The sequence below is a fragment of the Erpetoichthys calabaricus genome, chromosome 1, assembly GCF_900747795.2.
Source record: "Erpetoichthys calabaricus chromosome 1, fErpCal1.3, whole genome shotgun sequence".
In the NCBI taxonomy this organism is placed as follows: domain Eukaryota; kingdom Metazoa; phylum Chordata; class Cladistia; order Polypteriformes; family Polypteridae; genus Erpetoichthys; species Erpetoichthys calabaricus.
In genome coordinates, this window is record NC_041394.2 from 296,031,509 (window position 1) to 296,053,087 (window position 21,579).

Consider the following 21,579-nt stretch of genomic DNA (forward strand, 5'->3'; position numbering starts at 1 on the left):
ACCTGGGGACCTGGGTTCGCTTCCCAGGTCCTCCCTGCGTGGAGTTTGCATGTTCTCCCCGTGTCTGCGTGGGTTTCCTTCAGGCGCTCTGGTTTCCTCCCACAGTCCAAACACATGCCGGTTAGGTGGATTGGCGATTCTAAATTGGCCCTAGTGTGTGCTTGGTGTGTGGGTGTGTTTGTGTGTGTCCTGCGGTGGGTTGGAACCCTGCCTGGGATTGGTTCGTGCTCTGTGTTGGCTGGGATTGGCTCCAGCAGACCCCCGTGACCCTGTGTTCGGATTCAGCGGGTTGGAAAATGGATGGATGGATATATCCCAGTAGTGTTTCCTTCAAGTTATTAATTCAGTGATCTTGCAGTCTGGAGATAAAAGAAGGTAAGGGCTTGACTGACAGGAGAAAGCAAAGCTAGAAAATTCAGGAAAACAAAGTACAATAAGTGAGAGAGAGAGATTTTTTGATAGAGAGGTGAGAAGTAGATCATCCGTCCCTCAAAAGTTTCAGGAGTGCAATATGCTTTCTGTTTATTTTGTACTTTTATCACTCATATTGTATATTCCCTTACTTATGTTTGTTTTTTTTTTTACTTCTTTTTTTATGTTATGGCCTTTTAGGTTTTATTCTGGATAACATCAGGAACATACGCTCTTTCTAATTTTACCTACTCTACACCTTTGAAAACATAGATTATATGAAATGTTTTTTACCAAATAAAATCAAACAATGATAGCATATTTGAGTTAAAATAAAGCTATATGAGCTACCTATCTCTAAGTTTATCCATACTGAATTAAGCATGTATTCCTTCACTGCAATTAGTTGGTATGATCTCTGCATAATTTGTGTACTTAATAACCATCCTGTCATTATCATGTATTAAATGGCTGTTTTATGGGACTACCCAAATTGCCCTGACTAATTCCCCCAAATCTTTCTCCTCTACTCCACTTGAGTATTCTTTGAGGTGAATACCATAAAACTTCTTCTCATATCACCCAACATTACTTGCAACCACACCTTGTTTCACCTTCCTCTTGGCCTTATCCCATCTACTACCATGTGTTTCTTCACTTAATCATCCTTCTTTCCACATGCCCAAATAACCTTTAGTGTGTTTCTCTTTAGCAAAACACCTACCACCACCGCTACAAAATTAATCTTCCTCTCACTCCATGACACTCCACACATTTACCTGATCATTATTATCTTAATTCTTATCAGGTTTCCTTAATACTCCTGTCTAGTGCAAAAGGTTTTTCAAACTTAACTGTGGTTTTCACTTCCTTGAAATGTTCATAAGTCAGAAATGAAAGTGGCCATCTGAATTCTTTCTTGGCACTTGGCACATAAGCAAAAAGGATTTCCTCAGAGGAAGCAGGATGCACCTTCACTTCCATGCAGCCGCTATTGCTTCTTGTATATGTTTACAAAGCTTAACCTCATAAGATTAAATTTCAGGGCTCTAATATAGATATAATAAGGTATATGTTTCAGTATTCAAGTAAGACCTTTTCATCCATCCATCCATTTTCTAACCCGCTGAATCCGAACACAGGGTCACGGGGGTCTGCTGGAGCCAATCCCAGCCAACACAGGGCACAAGGCAGGAACCAATCCTGGGCAGGGTGCCAACCCACCGCAGGACAGTAAGACCTTTTGCTTTTTTAAATTCATACCAATACTGATTTATTGCCGTTCTCTTCCAGTCAACAATATTAAGTATCACAAACACTGGAACTCTCAAGTCTTTGCAGAACCATACATAATACCTTAAAAGGCAGAACATTCTAAAATAAAAATGTTTATTTGAGAAGTTAGGGTGGAAAGATAAACTTATGAAGTAAACACAATATAAAGTAAATCACAAGTTAAATTTAAATACTTTCTGCCTCTCAAGACCTAATGAAACACATAAATCATTATCCACCTGTTGAGATTTTTGCCCACTTATAATACATCTCTGTATGAACTAAGCACTTCCATTGTCATTTCCATCTTTTCTCTCTGATTTACTTTCTCATTCTAAGATAACTGAAGATGTAACCAGAAGAAGCTTTTAAAGCTGATTTGGGGAATATTTCCAGGATTATCCCAATAATCTCTCCTAGAGTGAAATACCTTCTGGATGTCCTCCTAGAATACCCCCTTTTGTCCCCTACATTCTTAAACTGCAGTGATAGGCAAACTTTATTTAACATATCCATTATAATAGGTAGTGGGGGCCATATATAATGCAGAAGGCCTCCTTGCTGTCACTTGTTACACTGTGGGACTTCTATAACGTCTTATTTCATCTCTGGTTAAGTCACTTTCCTTGTATTGCACTTCTAGCCAAGACCAATCATCCGTATATATTATATGTATGTTGAGCAATCATTACAAAGCCAACTGTCATGGTTCTTCAACAGTGTGACAGCAACAGTGTCTATGATTCAGTACACAATACAAAATAATGTACAGGAAAATAGAAAAACATCAGACAGTATACAACAAATACCAGACATTTATTTTTTTACCTGCACTAATATGTTGTGACCAGTGGTAAGGAACTAGAGATAATCAGAAAGAAGCCACCTTTAATTATAGTGAAAGAAAAAGCAGAAGTGTGCCCTAAAGAAGAATAAAAAAGATGCTGATCAAAATCAGCCCGCACAGTATAATAATAATAATAATTCATTACATTTATATAGCGCTTTTCTCAGTACTCAAAGCGCTAATCCTCTGAGCTTGTCTTTCAGTCTTGTATCTCACACAGGAGCACAAATATTATCGAGTCCTGGTTATGAGTGAGATGCTGCATTCTGGGGCCGTCCCTTTTTGTGGCGTCCTGATAGGAAGGGACAGGGCCTGCTCTGTTGAGGTTGGCGTTGAATATCCTCACTGACCTTCTTCTCGCTGTTGTGAGAGAAAGACAAGATACCTTTAGTGACAGAGCCCCCTCTCACCCAGGAGTGGAATTGCCTACCTCAGTCAAGCCTGGAAGTCAGTCCCCAGTCACAAATGCATAACAATCTACCTGCTTCATTAGAAAATACCATTTGAAATGTTTTTAATCTATGCAGCTAGTTACCTCCTGTTCTACAAATATGCCAGTTTCTTTGTTGTTTTCTTACATGCAGCCCATTGCCTTGACATCAGCCCTGATGTTGTTCCTTTTCACATTTATCTTCCTAGGTTGATGTTGGGATTATCCAAGACTGAGTCAGTCTGGGCTGTACTTCTCTGTAATATCACCTTCAGACTTTGACAAACCTTATTTTTCAGATGGACAATTGACTGAAACTATGTCTGACAACATGATCACTACAAATGTAGTGAAAGTGCAAAAAGAAAAAAAAAGTAATAACAATACATAGCACTGAATGCACCTTACAAGAAATATGGGTAAAGAATATTCAATACAATACAGCAAAAAAATGCTACTTAATACAACTCCAGGGTCAGTTATTTAACAAAAAATCAACAACTATTGCATTCACCCTTTCCTCTTTTAAATCCACATATGAAGGATCATCTGAAAGCCAGAACGTATTCCTGCAATAATGGACCCATGGTAGTAGCATATTTAAAAAATATTTGAAAAAGTATTCACCCCATGGAAGTTTTCACATTTTATTGTTATAGAGTGGATGTAATTTGGCTTTTTTAACAATGATCAACAGTAAAGAATATCAGAGAGGAAACAGATATCTACAAAGTTATAAAAAATAATTTAAAAGAATTTTTAACCTTAAATTAAAGAGGAAAAGAAGTATGTGCCATTAGCAGCAGTAATGTATTACTAATCAAGAAAGTGGCTAAAACAAAAATCTACGGGCACTGTGGCCCTGCAGGAGCAGAGATTGATGCCCATCCTCTAGTATCGAGCTAACTTATCTCCTGATTCTGGGCTCACTGGGATTAGTACAAGAGATGGCTTTAAACCCCAACCGGAGGTCATGTCCAGCCATGCTAAGAAGTCATTTCCAGGATCAGTGGCTCTAATTTCATTAATGATGCACCAGACTAGTGCTCTGTGAAGTGAACCATATTAAGCATTCACCTCAGATCTGTTCAAGAGCCCTAAGGATTCAGAGGTTTTGGGCAACAGCCAAGCATTAAACTCTGTCAATAGAAGCTAATGACTAACTGTTGCAAGATCTGTTAAGAGCTTTAGGGTGAGATGCCCAAAGATGTTGACTCACCTGCTTTCTGGCAATGGGTAGGGTTATTGACTGTTTATGACTTATTTGCCACTTCACCTGTTTATTATAGGCACTCTTGTCCAACATCCATCTGGCCTTGCTATTAGAAAATTTGGAAAAGGTTATCCTAACAGGTGCCCTTTCATACCTCAGCACTTGCATTTCTGCTCTTATGTGACTCTTAGAGGAATGCAACATTCAGTATAATTCAGCTTACCCTCCTATAGTGAATTTCATTGAAAACAGACTCACATTACTTTTCCAGTTTTAGAGTTACAAAGAAATGGTCACCACTATACAACATTTATATACAGTCCGTTAACAACCACATCAGTATAATTTAGATTGTGACTAAAAGTAACCTCACATTCTTGTAAACTTTGTGAAAGACTGACTTACTGAGCAGAGTGAATTTTCACTTTGCCACCAACATAGTCCTCTACTTGCAGTAAGTAGTGAGTGCTAAAATGGGTGACGAGAACTCATTTAATTCTGTTTAAAAGTCTGAATGCAAAATGCCAACTAATTACTCTATACATACAGTTATAAAATAGTAAGTTTTTTAAAGAGTCTGAAAAATGAATAATAGAAAAAATGAAAATAGATTAATCTCAAATTTAATATAGAATTAGGGCAACAAAGACCATTGACCAGGAGAAGAAGGTCCACACAGTCCACTTACACTAAAAGACAAAAGCTATCAGATTTCAAGTTGCTCAAGGAAATATAAAAAAGGGAAAGAATTCTAATCTTGGTGATCGAATAAGGCCAAATCAGTTGCCTATATGGTCTGAATGATGCAGAAAGCTTTGTAAAATAAAACACTTGACAACTTGTTAAAAAGGGTGCCATTATCACTCTGAGTAAAAGCCATATTATATGACTGTATATACTACATGGGCCTCTCTTTCCAACCTTCTCCTATTACCTCTGTGTCATTCTCTCTATGAGTTGGAAAGGAAAGGAAAGAAAATTTGGAAAAAAACATGGGAATTTGTGACTCAGCCAGACTTGGGTGTAGGTCGTCTGTTTTTAGCAAATCAATCTGGAGCCAGGAGATAAAGGACTGACTGCTGATAATGTGAGCTACAAACAGTGGCTGCCACTACTAAGTTCAATTTACGTGGGGTTGTGAAATTTGAGGCTTTAGCAGAACGTGAAACCCTCATTTCAGATTCCCAGGGAAAACTTGTTTTTAATTACTGTAAAGTGGAGCAGCCTCTAATGCAGAATAGTTTATATGACTTGCTAATTAAGGAGCTCAAATTATTGAAATCTCACTTATGGCTTTATAGGTAATACTCTAAACAGGTAGCATACCACTCTTATTATTCTGTTATATTAAAGTATTTTTGGCAATGTTGACCAGGGGCAGCACAATATATACAGTATATATATATATATATATATATATATATTGATGGCGAAGGTGGTAGGGAATGAAATAAAAAGAGTAATTAAAGTCATCACCCCAAAAGCGGACAGTAGAGTTCATGTAGTATACGTGTACCAAATTTCAGAACGGTTTGTGAGCTACAGGTGATTTAAAATCCTGGACAGACAAATGAATAGCCATGGCAGTGTATTATATATATATTTTTTTCCAATTGTTTGCTTAGGCAGACTAGCATAAGAGTGGCACTGTACTTACTGCAGCCACAACACATTCAAGGAAGATTCTTGAAATCCTAACTTGGTCACTGAATTGTTTATATACATCTGAATGTTTTTTTCTAGATATTTGTGTTTCATCCTACATCCCACAGATATATAGGTTAGGTTAATTGGAGACTCTGAATTGGCCCGTTATGGGTATTACATGCTTGCGCATAAGCCCTGGGGTGGTTTGACACTTTTCCAGGTTTGCTCCTAGTATAGACAGCTGATTACAGTGATTCTAAATTTACATAAATATTTCACACAAAATGAAAAGTTTTGTTATTGGTTACTGTTCCTGTGTTGTTTGTAGCTCATCCTGAGAACAATTTTTAATCTCATGTTTTCATGGAGAATGGACATAACAAAATTATGATACAATGGGCTTAATTAGGCACCCAACCCATTCAGGACCAATGTCAAAATGCCCACATCAAATTACTTGTGTCACATATTCCAAGTGTCAGGTGTCTGTGTCAGATCATATGCTCACAAAGTCCCAACGTGAGACTTTGGTCCTGATAAGGACAAGACTCCAAGGATTATTATGAGCACCTAAAATGGGAGATTTTAATGTGAGGAAGCAGAAACAGAAATCAATGGAACAAAAGTTAAAAACACAAAGTATAACCCTAACTGACCAATTTTCAGCTGATTTTCGCCACTAACAATAGCAGAAGTAGAGAGAGTCTTTTACATGAAATTATTCACCAAGGAATACTGAATCTCAGAGGCATATGGCCATATTTAACCCGGAAGTAATGAGATTGACCACCAGATTGACCTCTGAAGCCAAGGAACCTGACCAATCAAAAAGTGTTGAGCAGCAAGGTGCTGTTGAAACCAGTGATCATATAATAGCCCAGCCGCAGCCAGCAGCCCTCACGAATACATAATGAATAACGTGAAAAAAAAAGACCAACTAAACTAAAATCTGTAATATACAACAGGTCTCCAATTCAAGTAAATATTAAGAAAATTACTTTTGTTCTTGGCTATCATTGCAAACAATAAGGGATGAATAACGTAGAAAATATAGTTTTTGCGTGGTGTATTCCTTTATTTATGTGAATTAGACTTTCTTTGCTGATCATTTAGTCCATCATGACAATCCAGTAAAATGTGCTCAAAATATGTTCCTTACTTGAAGATAACCTAAAGATAAGTGTAAACTTGTATTATCATTTTGCTGTGCATACACTGACATAATTAATGTTTTTTTTTCCATTTGTTTGCCTTCCTTCATGTGTGCTTTCCTCAAGAGTTTCACATATAGACATCAAACTTTATAATTAAATCAAGTGAAGAGAAGACCACAAAAATGCTAGATTTGAAAATAACTAGTCAGTTGCCTCCCTGACAATGCCCATATTTATTTCAAATTGCGATTCCCATGAGCTGCTTTCTTGAGGTTGCAATATTTTACTGCTTCTGTCCACTCCTGTGGTGATGATTGTCAATAATTTATTCTTAAAAATATAGGAAAGCACGCCAGATCTTTCAAGGTCAGGCAAGGCGCAATCACAACAAAATTGAGCCTACACCAACAAGACTTGGGGGATGACATAAATCAGCCTTGGACAAGATGAGTGTCCATCACAGGGTGTTTTAAAAATACTACTAAATTATACTGTGTGGTAAAGAATTTTAACTTGAATTACTTACAGAAGAATAATTATTGCATTATAGTGAATAATAAATGTTTTTATACTATTTTATTCAAATAAAATAAGTTTCTCTTGATTTCCTCACTTTCTAATAAGCTTAAATGGAAATGGTACACTGTTATAGAGGAGATATACTGTAGTAGTTTGTAACCATTTATCACTTGTGTAGGAAGTCAAAACTACATAAACATTATTTTACTTAGAAAAGTCAAACCCAACTGTTGTAGAACTTTACATTTTCATTAATTATTAAAATCCTAATACAGTAAAATGTAAAAAGTGAAAAAAAAAAACTTTTAGTTGTAAATTTTATTTTGGTAAATCATCAATTGAGTAAACAAGAAAGAATAGATAAGTGACATAAAAACAGACATTGAAATTGAAGAGTATTCCAAAAAAATAATGAATTTTTCCTTGCAACATTTAACACTATATTAGTGTGCTGTGTTGTAAAATTTATAAACCAAAATGTTAAATGAGTTATAAAATGTAAATTAAATGATTTTTATAGGTAAACCACTCTTAAACTTAAATGTCAATAAGTTTTTATTGTGAAGAATAAAAAAGTTAAGAAAAGGTTAAAAAACTCTACATCAGACCCTTTTAATTTATCTCTCCCTGCTGTGTATATAAAATGAAGTATAAATACATCTTATATATTTAACTCCTTTTCAAATACAGTATTGATATAATTGAAATAATTGACATAACTGACATGGTATTTAATGGGACTCTAACTTATCTTCTGATGCTACTGTTTATGCTTGGATGTATTAATGCATTACATGTTTTCTGTAACAAACTCATCTTAATGCTATTTTGGTTGAAAAAAAAATATTTCTTTAAGAAAAATAAACTAACTGCTTTAATAATGATACATTTGAATGTAAACACATGTATCAGTTCCTAATGTATTGTAAAGTACTACGTATTACCACTTTAAAACCTTCTTGAACCCAAGTTCATCCAGTGATTCAAGATCTTGAGGGGCCAGAGCCTATTCTGAGCACTAGGAAGAAACCAACCTTGGACAGGGCTTCAGTCCATTGAAAAATCATGACTAAAAACAATTCAGCTTCAACCTGTACAATTACTTAGTTTAAGAATCATAACTAAAGTGAAACCTGAACCCTTGGATTGACCCCTTAAAATTAACTGAATAATCACTTCATATCTTAGGTAGCTCCAATTCATGAGCTGATATTAAACCATCTTAAAATCTCTGCTATTAACTTATAGACAAAGATGTAAACTCTGCATCCATGAATATTGTTGCCACAGTCTACTTCGTATTATTTTGTAAGACACCCTCTGATTTGATTTCCTTGCTACTTGAAAACTAGAAGCACGGATATTCACCTCTGTAACTCCTCTTCAGAAAATTATCCTTGAAGGCACTTCCATAACCCAGTGGATAAGCAATGTCCTACATTATCTTTATGTGGAACGGTGTGAAGTCTTTTCAGGATATGTGCAGAATTTATTAGTGTTATTCTAAAATAGGTTTGCTGGACCTCTGCCTCTGTTCTGTTTTATTTCTACAGTTTTCATTTACATGAGGAACCATTTTATTATGGACCTTTTGTTTAGGTAGCTCTCCAGTTTGAGTAGTGGTGAGCCTCTAATTTGTAGAATTTGATCTATTGCATTTTAATGTTGTATTCTGTTTGTGCTTGGATAACGTTTTACATATTGCAGTGTGATATTTGTGTCTAACCCATTTATTATAACTTATTTATTTTAGCACAATTCACAAAACCAATAAAATGTCATTTATATTATTAAAAAAGAAGCTCCATCAATCATTAAATTTAAGTCAGACCTGAATGCCTACATTTTTTTCAGATATTTTACATTTACTTTCTTTTATATTTTATACTTTTACCTAGTGTGTCTGTGGACTTTGCAGGCATTACTGTCTATGATGTATATTCAATTTTTTCTTTTATTTTCTTATTCTATGGCAGCACAAATTCACATAGAGCATCCTATGGTGCCCTGAGTTTCAGACCTCCTTTGGTCTGGATAGAGTTTATGCATTCTGTCTGTGTTGGCATGGGCTCTGTCTGGGTGCACTCATTCCATCCCAAAAATGTGCATATTAGATTAAGTGTCCAGGGTAATTTGTAAGACTAACTACATTTTCACAACTTCTGCACTTGCCTGTTAATAAATACATTTTCTAGGTGAATTGAACTGAACAAAGGAGAATAAAGAGCATAAAATACAAAAAATGATTTTTATCTTTGGATTTGATAATGAATTAATAATGAAATAATGCATGAATTTCAGGAGGTTGATTTGCTGTCTTAAGTAAGCTTAAGTAACTGAGCAGAAGTGAGAAGCTGAAAGTGCAGTTATAAAGCCCAGTATTAAAAAATTGAGTTTTAACTTAGTTAATTATCGGTCTTGCCTTCCACAATACCAGTAATTAATTAAATGATTTGGTAAGGCGCCTACTTTATTTCCCGTGCCTTTCTTGGTTGTAGGAGGCGGGTCTCTGGTGGTTAAAAGTATATCAAGGTAAATAAAGTACACTCATGAAACAGAATAATATAATGTATTGATAAGCACAAACAGTAAATAAATATAATAACTGCATATGTATATTGATACATAACACAGGAAGCAGACACACTAGACCAGTGTTTCCCAAACTTGCTCCTGGGGACCCCCTGTGGCTGCAGGTTTTTGTTCCAGCCAGCTTCTGTTTTTAATTGGACTCCTGGACTAATTAAGTGAACTGTTATTTCCCAAGTTCTGTGTTTTGGGAACAATATAGAAATTAGAAAACTAAATTTGGTAAAAAAAAAAATATATATACTGTATATATATATGTTAGCCAACGCCCGCCGTAGCATACGGCGGTGTAAGAATAGGAACAGAAAACGGTGAGAAATAAATTCAGAAATCAAGAAGAAGTAAATACTTCTTGAAAGATGCAGTGTGCATATAGAATTTCCAGCCAAGCAGGATTACATGTGAAAGTGATAAATAAATCAGGCTTTCCGAATTTACGTACTATGGCCATAGCATCCTGATAGTTTTGTTGCATGTATCTTGGACTTCCTGGAAATGTGGACGGTAATATGATTATTTTGCCTACACGAACGCTGTTATTTTCAGCGTTTGCTTGCGGTGCGTCTGATAGTTCAATGCGCAGATCTTGTCGATGTAATCTGAGATAGTTGAGACGCGCGCTGTCTGTTTTAACATACGCATCTACGATGTACTGTTGGAATAGTTTGCCGCTGGAGTGCAAAATACTAAATGTATTCCTCGTTGCTAATCTGTACGCATAAAATTGGCATTGAGTAAGCCTTATTCGCTTGGCAGTTCTTTTATCGGGAGCATTTTGTAAATCTTTGTGCCAGCCAATGTCTCCGTAAGGAAATAAAAGTGGGTAAACCATAGGATCGCAATTCATATTGAACGTGGAAATCTGTTTACAGGAGTTGCATTTGGGATAAATGGAAATGTCCCTTTCGGCAGGCGTTTCGCCATCTTCTCCGATGAAAATCTCCGCAACATTGGTGTGACATGTCGGGGCATTGTATCATCGTAAATCCTGCCTAGGGTTTTCCTTGAAAACCATTCGTACAGATGCTGCTGGATTGGACTGAGTGATTTCAAGCATGTGTTTGTATGAATGGTTGATGGTTCTGAGCATGGAGTCTAGCTGGAGAAGTACATTTTCGCTGCATGCAGAATTTGCTTTATTTTGTAAGCGTACTTTAGTAGCTTGCGCTGTGTCAAAAAACATACAACTGTCCATATCCTGGAGAGGTAGAAGTGTTAGCGTATAGTGGAGAGATTTGGTGATAAATTTGCCCGTGTATTTTAAAACAGTATGGTCCGTGGCCAGGAGGTTGAGTTATCTATGCACCCATGGAAGCAAACGCTAGAGAAGGGTTGTATTTTCGAATGTGTTCACGATAATTTTTAGCTTCTGATGTTTGCTGTGTAAGAAGCTGTTGTAAAGACACAGGTGGCTCCCGTAAGGGTGGTAAAGCTACTTTACCGTTGTGGCAGCACCTCAAGTACTTGTTGGATGTATTACGCTCAGCAGGCCAGTATAGTGCATGACATGGAAGACGATGAATAGGAATCGAGAAATGCTGTGTCGGCTGCGTGTGGGCGGGACTGGTATTGAAGTGGAAGCAGGACAAACCAAAAGAGAAATATATATGAGATGTACCAAGCAGTTACATAGGAATATTTTTTTTTTTTAACAGTATTTTCATCTTGATTTTCATTCTACTTTTCAAGGTGTTCTAATTGTTTAATTAATCCATTATTTACTAATTAGTGGGTTTAACACTAAAGTAGCAGCCTTTGATTATTCAGTGTTGTTTGCCTGAGTGTCTGCTCTGCTCGTTTTCAATTGTCGTTAATAAGATACAACGAAGGGGAAAAACTGCACAGAGAAAGGGCAAAATATAATGAAATCAACAAAAGAGAGTTAAGCATTTAAATCTATAGAAAAAGCAGAAATATTTCTAAATGTCTTATAAATGTAAAAATCATGCTGCTGTGCTTTTCTGAATGTAGAAAACGAGAGAAAAAAATACCAGCTAATTAAATGAGATTAGTGTTATCAGGTGTTGTCACTGATTATGAATCTGGTTAGAACAAAAACCTGCAGCCACAGGGGGTCACCAGGACTGAGTTTGGAAAACACTGCACTAGACAAATATGCATATTCTTAGATACAATGTAGAATAAGTTGTTTATTGGTTATTTAGTGTTCTAATTTATATTGGTACAGATAAATAGTTTTACGATACTAAGTCTTTAAAGATAATGTCTGATGTTGTGTGGAATTGTTGCTTTGTTGCTGCTCTAGGGTTGATTGGAGGATTCTTCATTCAGGAGATCTCTTTGCTGCATGGTCCTTGTCAGTGCTGTGCTGCTGCTTTTTGCTGTGCCTTCTGCATTTTAGAGAACTCTTTCTGGCACAAGAGTGTAGATGCTGAAGTTCCCATCTTGAAGTGATGGCTGCCTCTCAGTCTTCAAGCTGGCTCACTGTTTAGCTTGGCAAACTGGATGTCAGCTCTCAAGTTGAAGTGCACTATTTCTGTTTGCTGCAAGATTCTTTGCTTGTGGTGTTCTGTGATGCTACTTTCTCAGCTCACTTTATGCTTTTAGGCCATTTGCTGTGTCATTTGCAACTCCATAGGGAAAAGCAGTACTCTTTTTGGCACAAAAGTTTAGATGCTGAAGTTTCCTTCCTGACGTAACACCTGCTTCTTAGTCTTTAGATTTGACCCAGTGCTTGGCTTGGCTGACTGGATCTCAGTTTTCTCGTCCACAACTTTCAACTTCCCAAAGTAGGAATGGTTCATCAATTTTCTGAGAGGGGTTTCAGAAGTTCATTTTCAGAAAAAGTACCCAAGAGAGTCTCCAGGGAGTTCAGTGAGAGAATCTTTGAGAAAATCCTTAGATGGAATGAGTGTTACTAGTTTATTAAGAAAGGTGGAAAAAATCTGGGCCTGCTCATATGTGAGTTTTTCTGCCCACCCCAGTAGTCATTCCTTGAATTATAGGTCTTTCATCTTGCTTGAGTCCATTTTGCACTTTCCAACTCAAGAAGTTTGCAGAGGGGCCTCTGCAAAGATGTCATTTCAATTCTGATTTACATTGTTGCTATAAGATGAAGTACAAGCAGATACTGGTACAAACTGGAGATCAGTCCCTTACTTTGGAATGTAAGTGGGGAAGATGATAGTGGATGTCTGAATCCCTGTTAAATCTGCTTTCTTAACAGGCCTGATGTGCCAGTAAAGAATAGTAGAATGGGTAATGCCCACTTTGTCCTACACACACCATAAAATAGGACAAGGAGAATCAGAATATAAGAATTACGCAAAGTACAAAAGATGTCAGCGAATTTCAGCCTGTGCTTAAATACTTCACACAATGCTACTGTGGGAAGAAAAAATGTATGAACTTTCCAGAATTATCTGTTTTTCTGCATTAATTGATCATAAAATGTGATTTGATCTTTAAATCGCAAGTATAGACAAGTGCAATATGCTAAAGCTAATAAAACACAGTTATAATCTATCATGTCACTATTGAACACACCCATCTTACATTCACATAATGCTGTGGAAAAAGTGAACTCCTGGATTTAATAACTGGTGAAACCTCCTTTGGCTGCAATATCCTCAACTAAGCACATCCAGTACCTGCAAATCACACCTGCACAGCATTCAGGAGGAGTTTAGAACCATTCTTCCTTATAGCCGTATTTTAAAATGTCTGGCCTGAATGACTCTCTTGAGGTCATTCCAAACATTTCCAATTGGATTAAGGTCTCTGCCCTGACTGGCCACTCCAAAAGGCAAATTTTCTCATTTTGAAGCCATTTTGTAATAGATTTACTTCGATGCTTAGGATTTCTTTCCTGCTGCATCACCCAACTTCTACTGGGCTTCAGCTGGTGAACAGCCACTGTGATATTATACAGTAGGATACCTTGATAAACTTGGGAACTCATTTGCCCTTTGACGAAGGTAAGATGTCCGGGATCTGAGGCAGCAAATCAGCCCCAAATCTTGATGCTTTCTCTACCATACTTCATCACTGACATGATGTTTTCATGTTGGTATTCAGTACCCTTTGCATGCTATATGTACTGCTGCATATTCTTACAGAAAAATTCAACCTTAGTTTCATCAGTCCATAAAACATCTTCCCAACAGCATTCTGTTGTGTAAAGTTGGTCTTTGGCAAGTGTGGAGTGATGATCTTTTTGCAGATCAGAGGATTTCTCTTTGGTATTCTACCATGGACATCATGCCTGTTTAATCTTTTGCATATGGAAGACCCATGAAAAGAGATGTTAACCGGTTTAAATGATTTTTTTCAATCTTTTAGTTCAATCTTATTACTCTAGGGTTCTTTTTTACCTCACTGAGCAATCTTCTTGGCTGGGCGTCCAGTTCTAGGGAGATCCACAGTACTAAGTCATCTCCATTTATAATACATTTGTCTAACTGTGGACAGAGGAATATGTAAACTCTTTGAAATTACTTGTAACCCTTTACAGCTTTGTGCAAATCAAGAGTTCTTGATCGTACATCTTCTGAGATCTGTTTATTGCAAGGCATGCTTCACATCAGTTGATTTTTCTTGTGAATAGCAAACATAAAATGAGTCTTTTTTTATTGTTCAAAGTAGCTTTAAACTACACCTCCAATCTCGTTTCATTGATTGGACTCCAGGTTTGCTAACTGAATGTCTGAATTATGTATTCAATATGTACGAAAACAATACCATTTGTTTGTTATTTTTTAAACTAGATTGTGTTTGCTCATTACTGCAACTTAGATGAAGATCAAGTTATATTTAAAATTAAATTTACACATAATGGTTATTTCCAAAGGGTTCACATACTTTTTTGAACCACTTGTACATAATAGAAGTTACCATTGAACTCAAATTGACTGATGCATCTGAGAAACAGTGAAAAGACTTCAATATGAATGTAAACGTGAATGCATCTAAGAGTATGACAAGATGGTTTGTGTGTGAGTGTACCCATTATGGACTGGTGTTCTGCACTGAACAGTTTGTGGTTTTCTAATCAATGTTCCAGTGATAGATTCCGTGCCCTTGTAATAAAAAAGCCAGGCTCAAAAAATGTATCCAAAACTCTTACATTACATTCGAGGTGCAGGAAAATATATCTATACCTCATGTTTCCTTGAATTTGATTGTCCCTCCAATTCCAGCTTGGCATCCACATTTAGGACAGTAAAATGATCCTTACTAAGCAGGAATGCTGTATTGCAAAGCCATTACTGAACATAGATCAGTTATAATAATCTATGGTTATCCAGTAAAGCACAATTGAAAATGATCCCTTGTGTAAAAGACATAATCCTATACTTTGGAAATGTTGATCTGTGATGCTTTATTTTAGCTAAAGCTTGCATTCAATTCTATAATGGATTCACACTTCATTTTGGCTACATGCTCATTGTTAAATCCAGCTATCACATTTCCTTTATTCTCAAAGTGACCCTTTTCTTCTTTTTTGTTATCACAATTTTAGCATGTGATAACCTCTGAGTTCAACATATACAAGAGGTGAAATAATTACAACTGTTTTTTTAAAAGGTAACACAACACCCCCCTGCACCCTTCCCCTTCACCAGCCCACTGAGGAAAGATGAATACAAAAGGAAAAAAGAAAAATAAGGGAGTAACCAGGATATCTACAAGGGAGGGAGGCAGACGCACCTCCTGTACCAATAAATAAACCTTACTAACCACTGGCCATCAAGCCTTCAACCAGCTGCACATATAGAGTTTGAGAGAAATCTGGTTATAGAAAGAGGATCTCCATAGATTAGAAGAAAGAGGTCAGTTCTAGTTTGGCTGCAGTTATTCACAGGGAGAAAAGCCTCAGTTGTGAAGACCAGAAAGCACCAAAGCATAAGGACATAAGTACAAGAGTGTTTAGATAACAGATGTGGCAGCAGGGTGCGAGTGGCCAAACCCATAACAAAAGGCTTTTGGGTAAATAAACTGTGCACAAACTTAAATTGGAGATGTTGTGGATTAGGGCATTTCAAACAAGATATTAAACAATATACTAGTGTAAAGGTAGAAAGAATTTGGAGTCACTTTTCCAGGCTGAGTAAAATAGCAAGGAACTGTAGACAGCTTTATGAAAGACAATGTTCAAATAGGGAAACAATGAACAAGGCAAATCAGAAAGAGGGTGGGAGTAAAGAGGAGAAGTGGAAAACAACATATGCCTCAAAGACTGACTGAAACTGGAGGCAAAAATGTTAAGAAAAGGTGGTAATTAGAGAACCTGGACTATAGCCTTTGGAATGCCTCAAGTTCCCATCAAAATGTCTTCATGTGTGCTAATGATCTAATAGGCCCAGCAATTGAAGGTCACTGATTCAAAGAGCTTTGTTGAGTGCGTTTACTTGCATTTTAATAACCTGGTTATTCACAAAAACCCATTTAAAAAAATACCCCATATATCCTTATTCCAGTTAGACAAACCAAAATATTAGTTTCTGAGAAATTAGATTAACATATGTAGGTTATACTTAAGGATTTTGCAGATTGTGCATGTCTGTTTCATTCTGTTAGCCTGTGCATGTCTTTGCTTCACACACGCATACTGCAGCCAATCATACATAATGGTGGAAGGGTCCACAAAAATACATTTCCTGAGCCAAATGCTTGCAAAATCATATTGTCCCACCTCCTTGTTGAAATAATCTGCCTGAATATTTCATAATTGATAACACAATCTCTGGAGACACATTCTCCATCCTTGCTTTCGTATTCGTGGCAGTCATTGATGATGCTTAAATTAATTAGTGCATCTTTCTGACATTGGAGTAGAACTCCACAGATGGACTTGCATATGTAAACATGGATATTTAATAAAAAAAGATTTCTACCTTAATTGGGCTACTCACCTTATTCCAGTTTTGTGTGTGCAATTAAGCACACTCATTGTGAATGTGTTGCGTGTAAAGAGTGACAATCTAGAATGTGCTAAGGTTGTCTTTCAATCTGACACCACTACCTGATAACATAGAAAGTAAGACAAAGAGGGTAAGGAAGATATGATTTCAATATGGGCTATTTTCATTCTTAGGTGAATTTGGTAACTTTAAATAATTCGATGTATGAAAAGCGTTCGCATTTAAGAGATGCATGCCCTCTGGTCAGGGTACTATGTGCTGTATATGACAGAAAGAACACCAAATAAACAGGAACGATGCAAGTAAGTTGAAATGGAGTCATTGCAGTTTGTTGTAACATAAAAAGTAATTTTATTGTAGCTGTATAAGTGATTTACTATGTCACATGACATCATATTTCTAAATATTTTGAATAAACAATGCATATTATGTATAAACTTTAACGTTCAACTGACATCTATTATTGAAAGGTTATTTTCTTTTACATAATCATTTTATTGTAAAAATATTTGCAAAAGTATAATTTTCCCTGTTTATGGATTTCAGTGCTTAAACCTGTCTGTAGTTAATGTAATTCAAACACTTAGTACAGTAAGAGGTAAATGCTCTATGCAATAATTACAAATATAATATGAAAAAAGCAAATTGAAAATAAATATAAACCATAATGTTACAACATAAACAGAGTAATTTAGAAGTATATATATATATATTGTAACAGACAGCCAGGATTCTTACCCGGCCAGGACACCGCTGTAATGGAAGGACCTGGGGAAGGAACTTTCTCAGGGCAATACCTCCCCCAGGACGACAGAGGGCAGCCCCCCTCACTTGCTATAGTGCTGTGGGTTTGAAGTATGGAAGCTTAAGCCTGCTGTGGCCCATGGCCACTGCCAGAGGGCGCATGGAGAATGTCTGAACCCTCCTCTGCAGGACTGCCACCACACCCAGCAGTGTAGCCAGAAGGAGATTGTGGTGCTCATTAAAAGGGGCTGCCTCACTCCATTCAGGGAATCAGAGTCAGTAGGTGGAGGACAAAGCTTGCAGGAGGAGGAGTAGAGGTGGACAAGAGAGGGAAGAGATAGATAAGAAGAAGACGAAAGGGACTGTGACTTTGCACTTGTTGGTACTGGGTTGCATAAGGTGGGAAACTAAACAAAAGTGTTTCCTACTCTTAATAAACACAGGTTATGTGCTGGACTTGGGCTCTGTGTGTATTGTGTCTGGGGTTTGGGGAGATGTACGCCCCCTACTGTCCACAATATATACATATATATTCATTACATTCACCTTGTTACAATTTCTTCTAACCATTTGCCATTGGCCACAGCTGCATTTTTCCCATCTTTGGATATAAAATAAAGTGTGAGTTTGCAGACATACAAAACGGGGTCATCTTAAGTCCTTTAAGCACCAAAGAACCTAATCTACTGACGATATTAGCACACTTTCTTCTGCTGCAGACAAATGAGAATGTTAAATGTGTACACTGAATTTACATACTCATATCAGTTTGTAACCTGTGACACACACAGTCACACTGGATCATCTCAGTGCCTATGCACCTCACTAAAATATTCAGTCCACTGGACAAAGTAGTTTGTAGAAAGAAAAGAAGCTTAATCATCCATGTGTCCATCAGCTCCAAGTTGCATGGTCAGAGTATGTTGTAGCAGCCTCTGGAGCAAGGCAGGAACCACCCAAGATGGAGGACCAATCCATGACCAAGCACAATTACAAACCCAGCTATTGATTCAGAGTTAATCGACTGTTACAAACTAACTCAGCAAACATATCTTCGGGATGAAAACCAGAAATGCCATGAAGATACAGATGGACCAAGAATCTTAATCACAGAGAGTGCCCAGCCAGGCTGAGATTCAAACCAAAGGGTGTGGAGATGTCTGATTAGGACTTGGCTGGTGCTCTGGTTCTAGCCCTTCCTGGCTCTTACTTTATGAATTTGTTGTAATGCTGTCATGTAGTGGGAAGGACAGGGCAAATATATAGCTGGGGCTCCCTTGGTAGTGTTGTTCTAGCATTGCATACTTTTGGATTTTTAAATGGTAACTTTTAAACATTCCTTGCATTTATTCAAGCATTCTTACCTTTTGTATTCTTATGTGTTTTTACCTTTTGGATTTTTTGGATTACTAATTTTTTTTTCTACTGGTCTTGTCTTTGTTTTTATATTGTTTGTATGATCTCTACCAGTTCTTGTAGAACGATTTTATCATATTTATTTTGCATACCATCCATCTGAATTCAGTCTCTCTTTATATATGACCTTGTATACTTTGTTTTACTTACTCATCTAGATTTGAGACTTTGTTAATAAACATTGTTGTGTTTCAAAGGGCCTAACTACATTCTGAACTCCAACCTGGGTTCAAACTGCCAGCTGTATCTTACAGAGTGGTGCACCACACTGTAGTTTTCCAGCTCAGCTTTTTCTAGCTCTGTGCCATCTTACTGCTTACAAGAACCTAATGAAAGTATTTGGAATTTCTCATTTCTTCTTCTTCCTCACCATCTTTTTCCACTTCTATGTGGGGTTGATTTGCTTGATCAACCTTCTCTAAACAGCTGAGTCCTGCACTTCCTCACCAGTAAGACACTTTCCTTCAGATATTCTGTCACTTTATCCATCCACCTCAACTTTGGCCTCCCTCACTTCCTGTACTTCCATTTCCATTACTCTTTTGCCCACAAATTCATTGTCTCTCCTCATTATATGTCAATCTACATTCCTTTACTTTCTCAGATATCTCTCCCACTTTTGTTGTACCACAAATTTCTTATTCTGTCATTTTTTGTATATCCACACATTCATCATCACATTCTCATTTCTGCCACATCTAACGTCTTCTCCTGCTCTCCCTTTACTGCGTATGATTCAGCTCCATACATCATCGTTGGTCTTAACACTGTCTTAAAAACCTTACCCTTAACCTTCTCCTTAATTCTTCAATTACACAATACTCCTGATACCTTCTTCCAATTGTTCCATCCACACTGCATTCTATGGAATTTGGAATTTCTCATTTATTGGAATTAATTGCCAGTCCACTTAATGCACTTCTTGTGCAGCTCTGGATATTTAAGGACATCACAAAGAGGATTGCTTAATCTCCCACAAATTAATTTATCCCTACAATATACTGGTCTCTGACTGCCCTGGGCCAAAAAACTGTTTAGCATGCAAAAGTCCCATTCATCATTGAATTTAGCAAGACAAATTGCTTGGCCATTTCAGTCTACTTCTATTAAGGCATTTGCTGCAAACTTCTGTGATTTCCTGTTTTGTGTAGTTGAAATGTCAAATGTGACCAGATATCTGATGCATCCTGTTTAACTGTTTTCAATTCATCTTTTGCAAAGCATGTAAGCTTTCACAATTACAGGATGCTGTTTCATTTATGAAAGCATACAGTCAGCCAGGAGTTTGGGGAAGTATTGAGCAATGCTGGACAGATTAAACATACATTACAAGTGAGATTTTTCACTACACCTTTCACAAAGGGCCACTCTCACAATGGAATGTACATTAATTAGGGTTACGTGAAACATGTACAATATATAATTTTCTAATCCTCCCACTTCCTTAAACTGGATAAGCGGGTTTGGAAATAGATGGAAAGTTTCAAAATTCATAGCCTGCTATTTACAAAATGGAACTGTATTTTTAGGCCAGAGCCATATCTAATAAAGAAGTAAAACAGTAATACGTATGTTTAAAACACACTTTCTTTTATTTGCAAATGAATATGAAAAGCGTCAGATATATTTATGAAAATAAATAATCAGTGCTAAAGGATAATAAAAACTAATCCATGTATGCTCTTATAATCAATGATTGTATGGTTATGCAACCATCTTAGCATCCAAGTTGAAGTAGTGTGAGTGAAGTAGGGTAGCTGCCTTACCTGGAAAAATGAGAGCATTCCTCCATTTGAGAACTAGACCCCAGCATGATTGTGCTTTGTGCATCTGGACCAATCTCTGGTTTCTTTCTGTGGCCTTGGTTTCTTTCATTATTCAACTGGTTTTTTTGCTTCACTTATATGCTATGAACTATTCATACATTGATCTTTTTCATATATGGTCTGTCCTCATACAGGTGGCATGGTGGTTCAGTTCCTAGCTTTGTGGTTTTGCATCATCGGGAGCCAGGGTTCAGATACTGGCCTGGTCACTATCTGCGCAGAGTATGCAGCTTCTTCGTGAGTTTAAAACCCACATCATATACACAAGTGTGATACATTAGGCTGATTGGAGAGTGATTGCATGCAAGAGCTGATTGAATACAAGAGTGTAGCTCCACAGTATATTGGTAGCCCTGGTTCCTGCCCTACTTCCATAATGCTCCACAGATCTGAACTGGATCAAGTATATTCTAAACTGGGTAGATGGTTGGTCTATCTTCATATGGTTTAACAAGATGAGATGCTGTAACAAAACAGAGAAAGCTGCCAGGAACACATATGACAAGGCACATGTGATGATCGAATCAGGGATATTTAATCCCATACAGTTTCATGAACCTGACACTAAAATGTGTTTTGCTGGAGTTTTCATCATTTTTTGTTTGTGGTTTTGGGTTAGAAAAC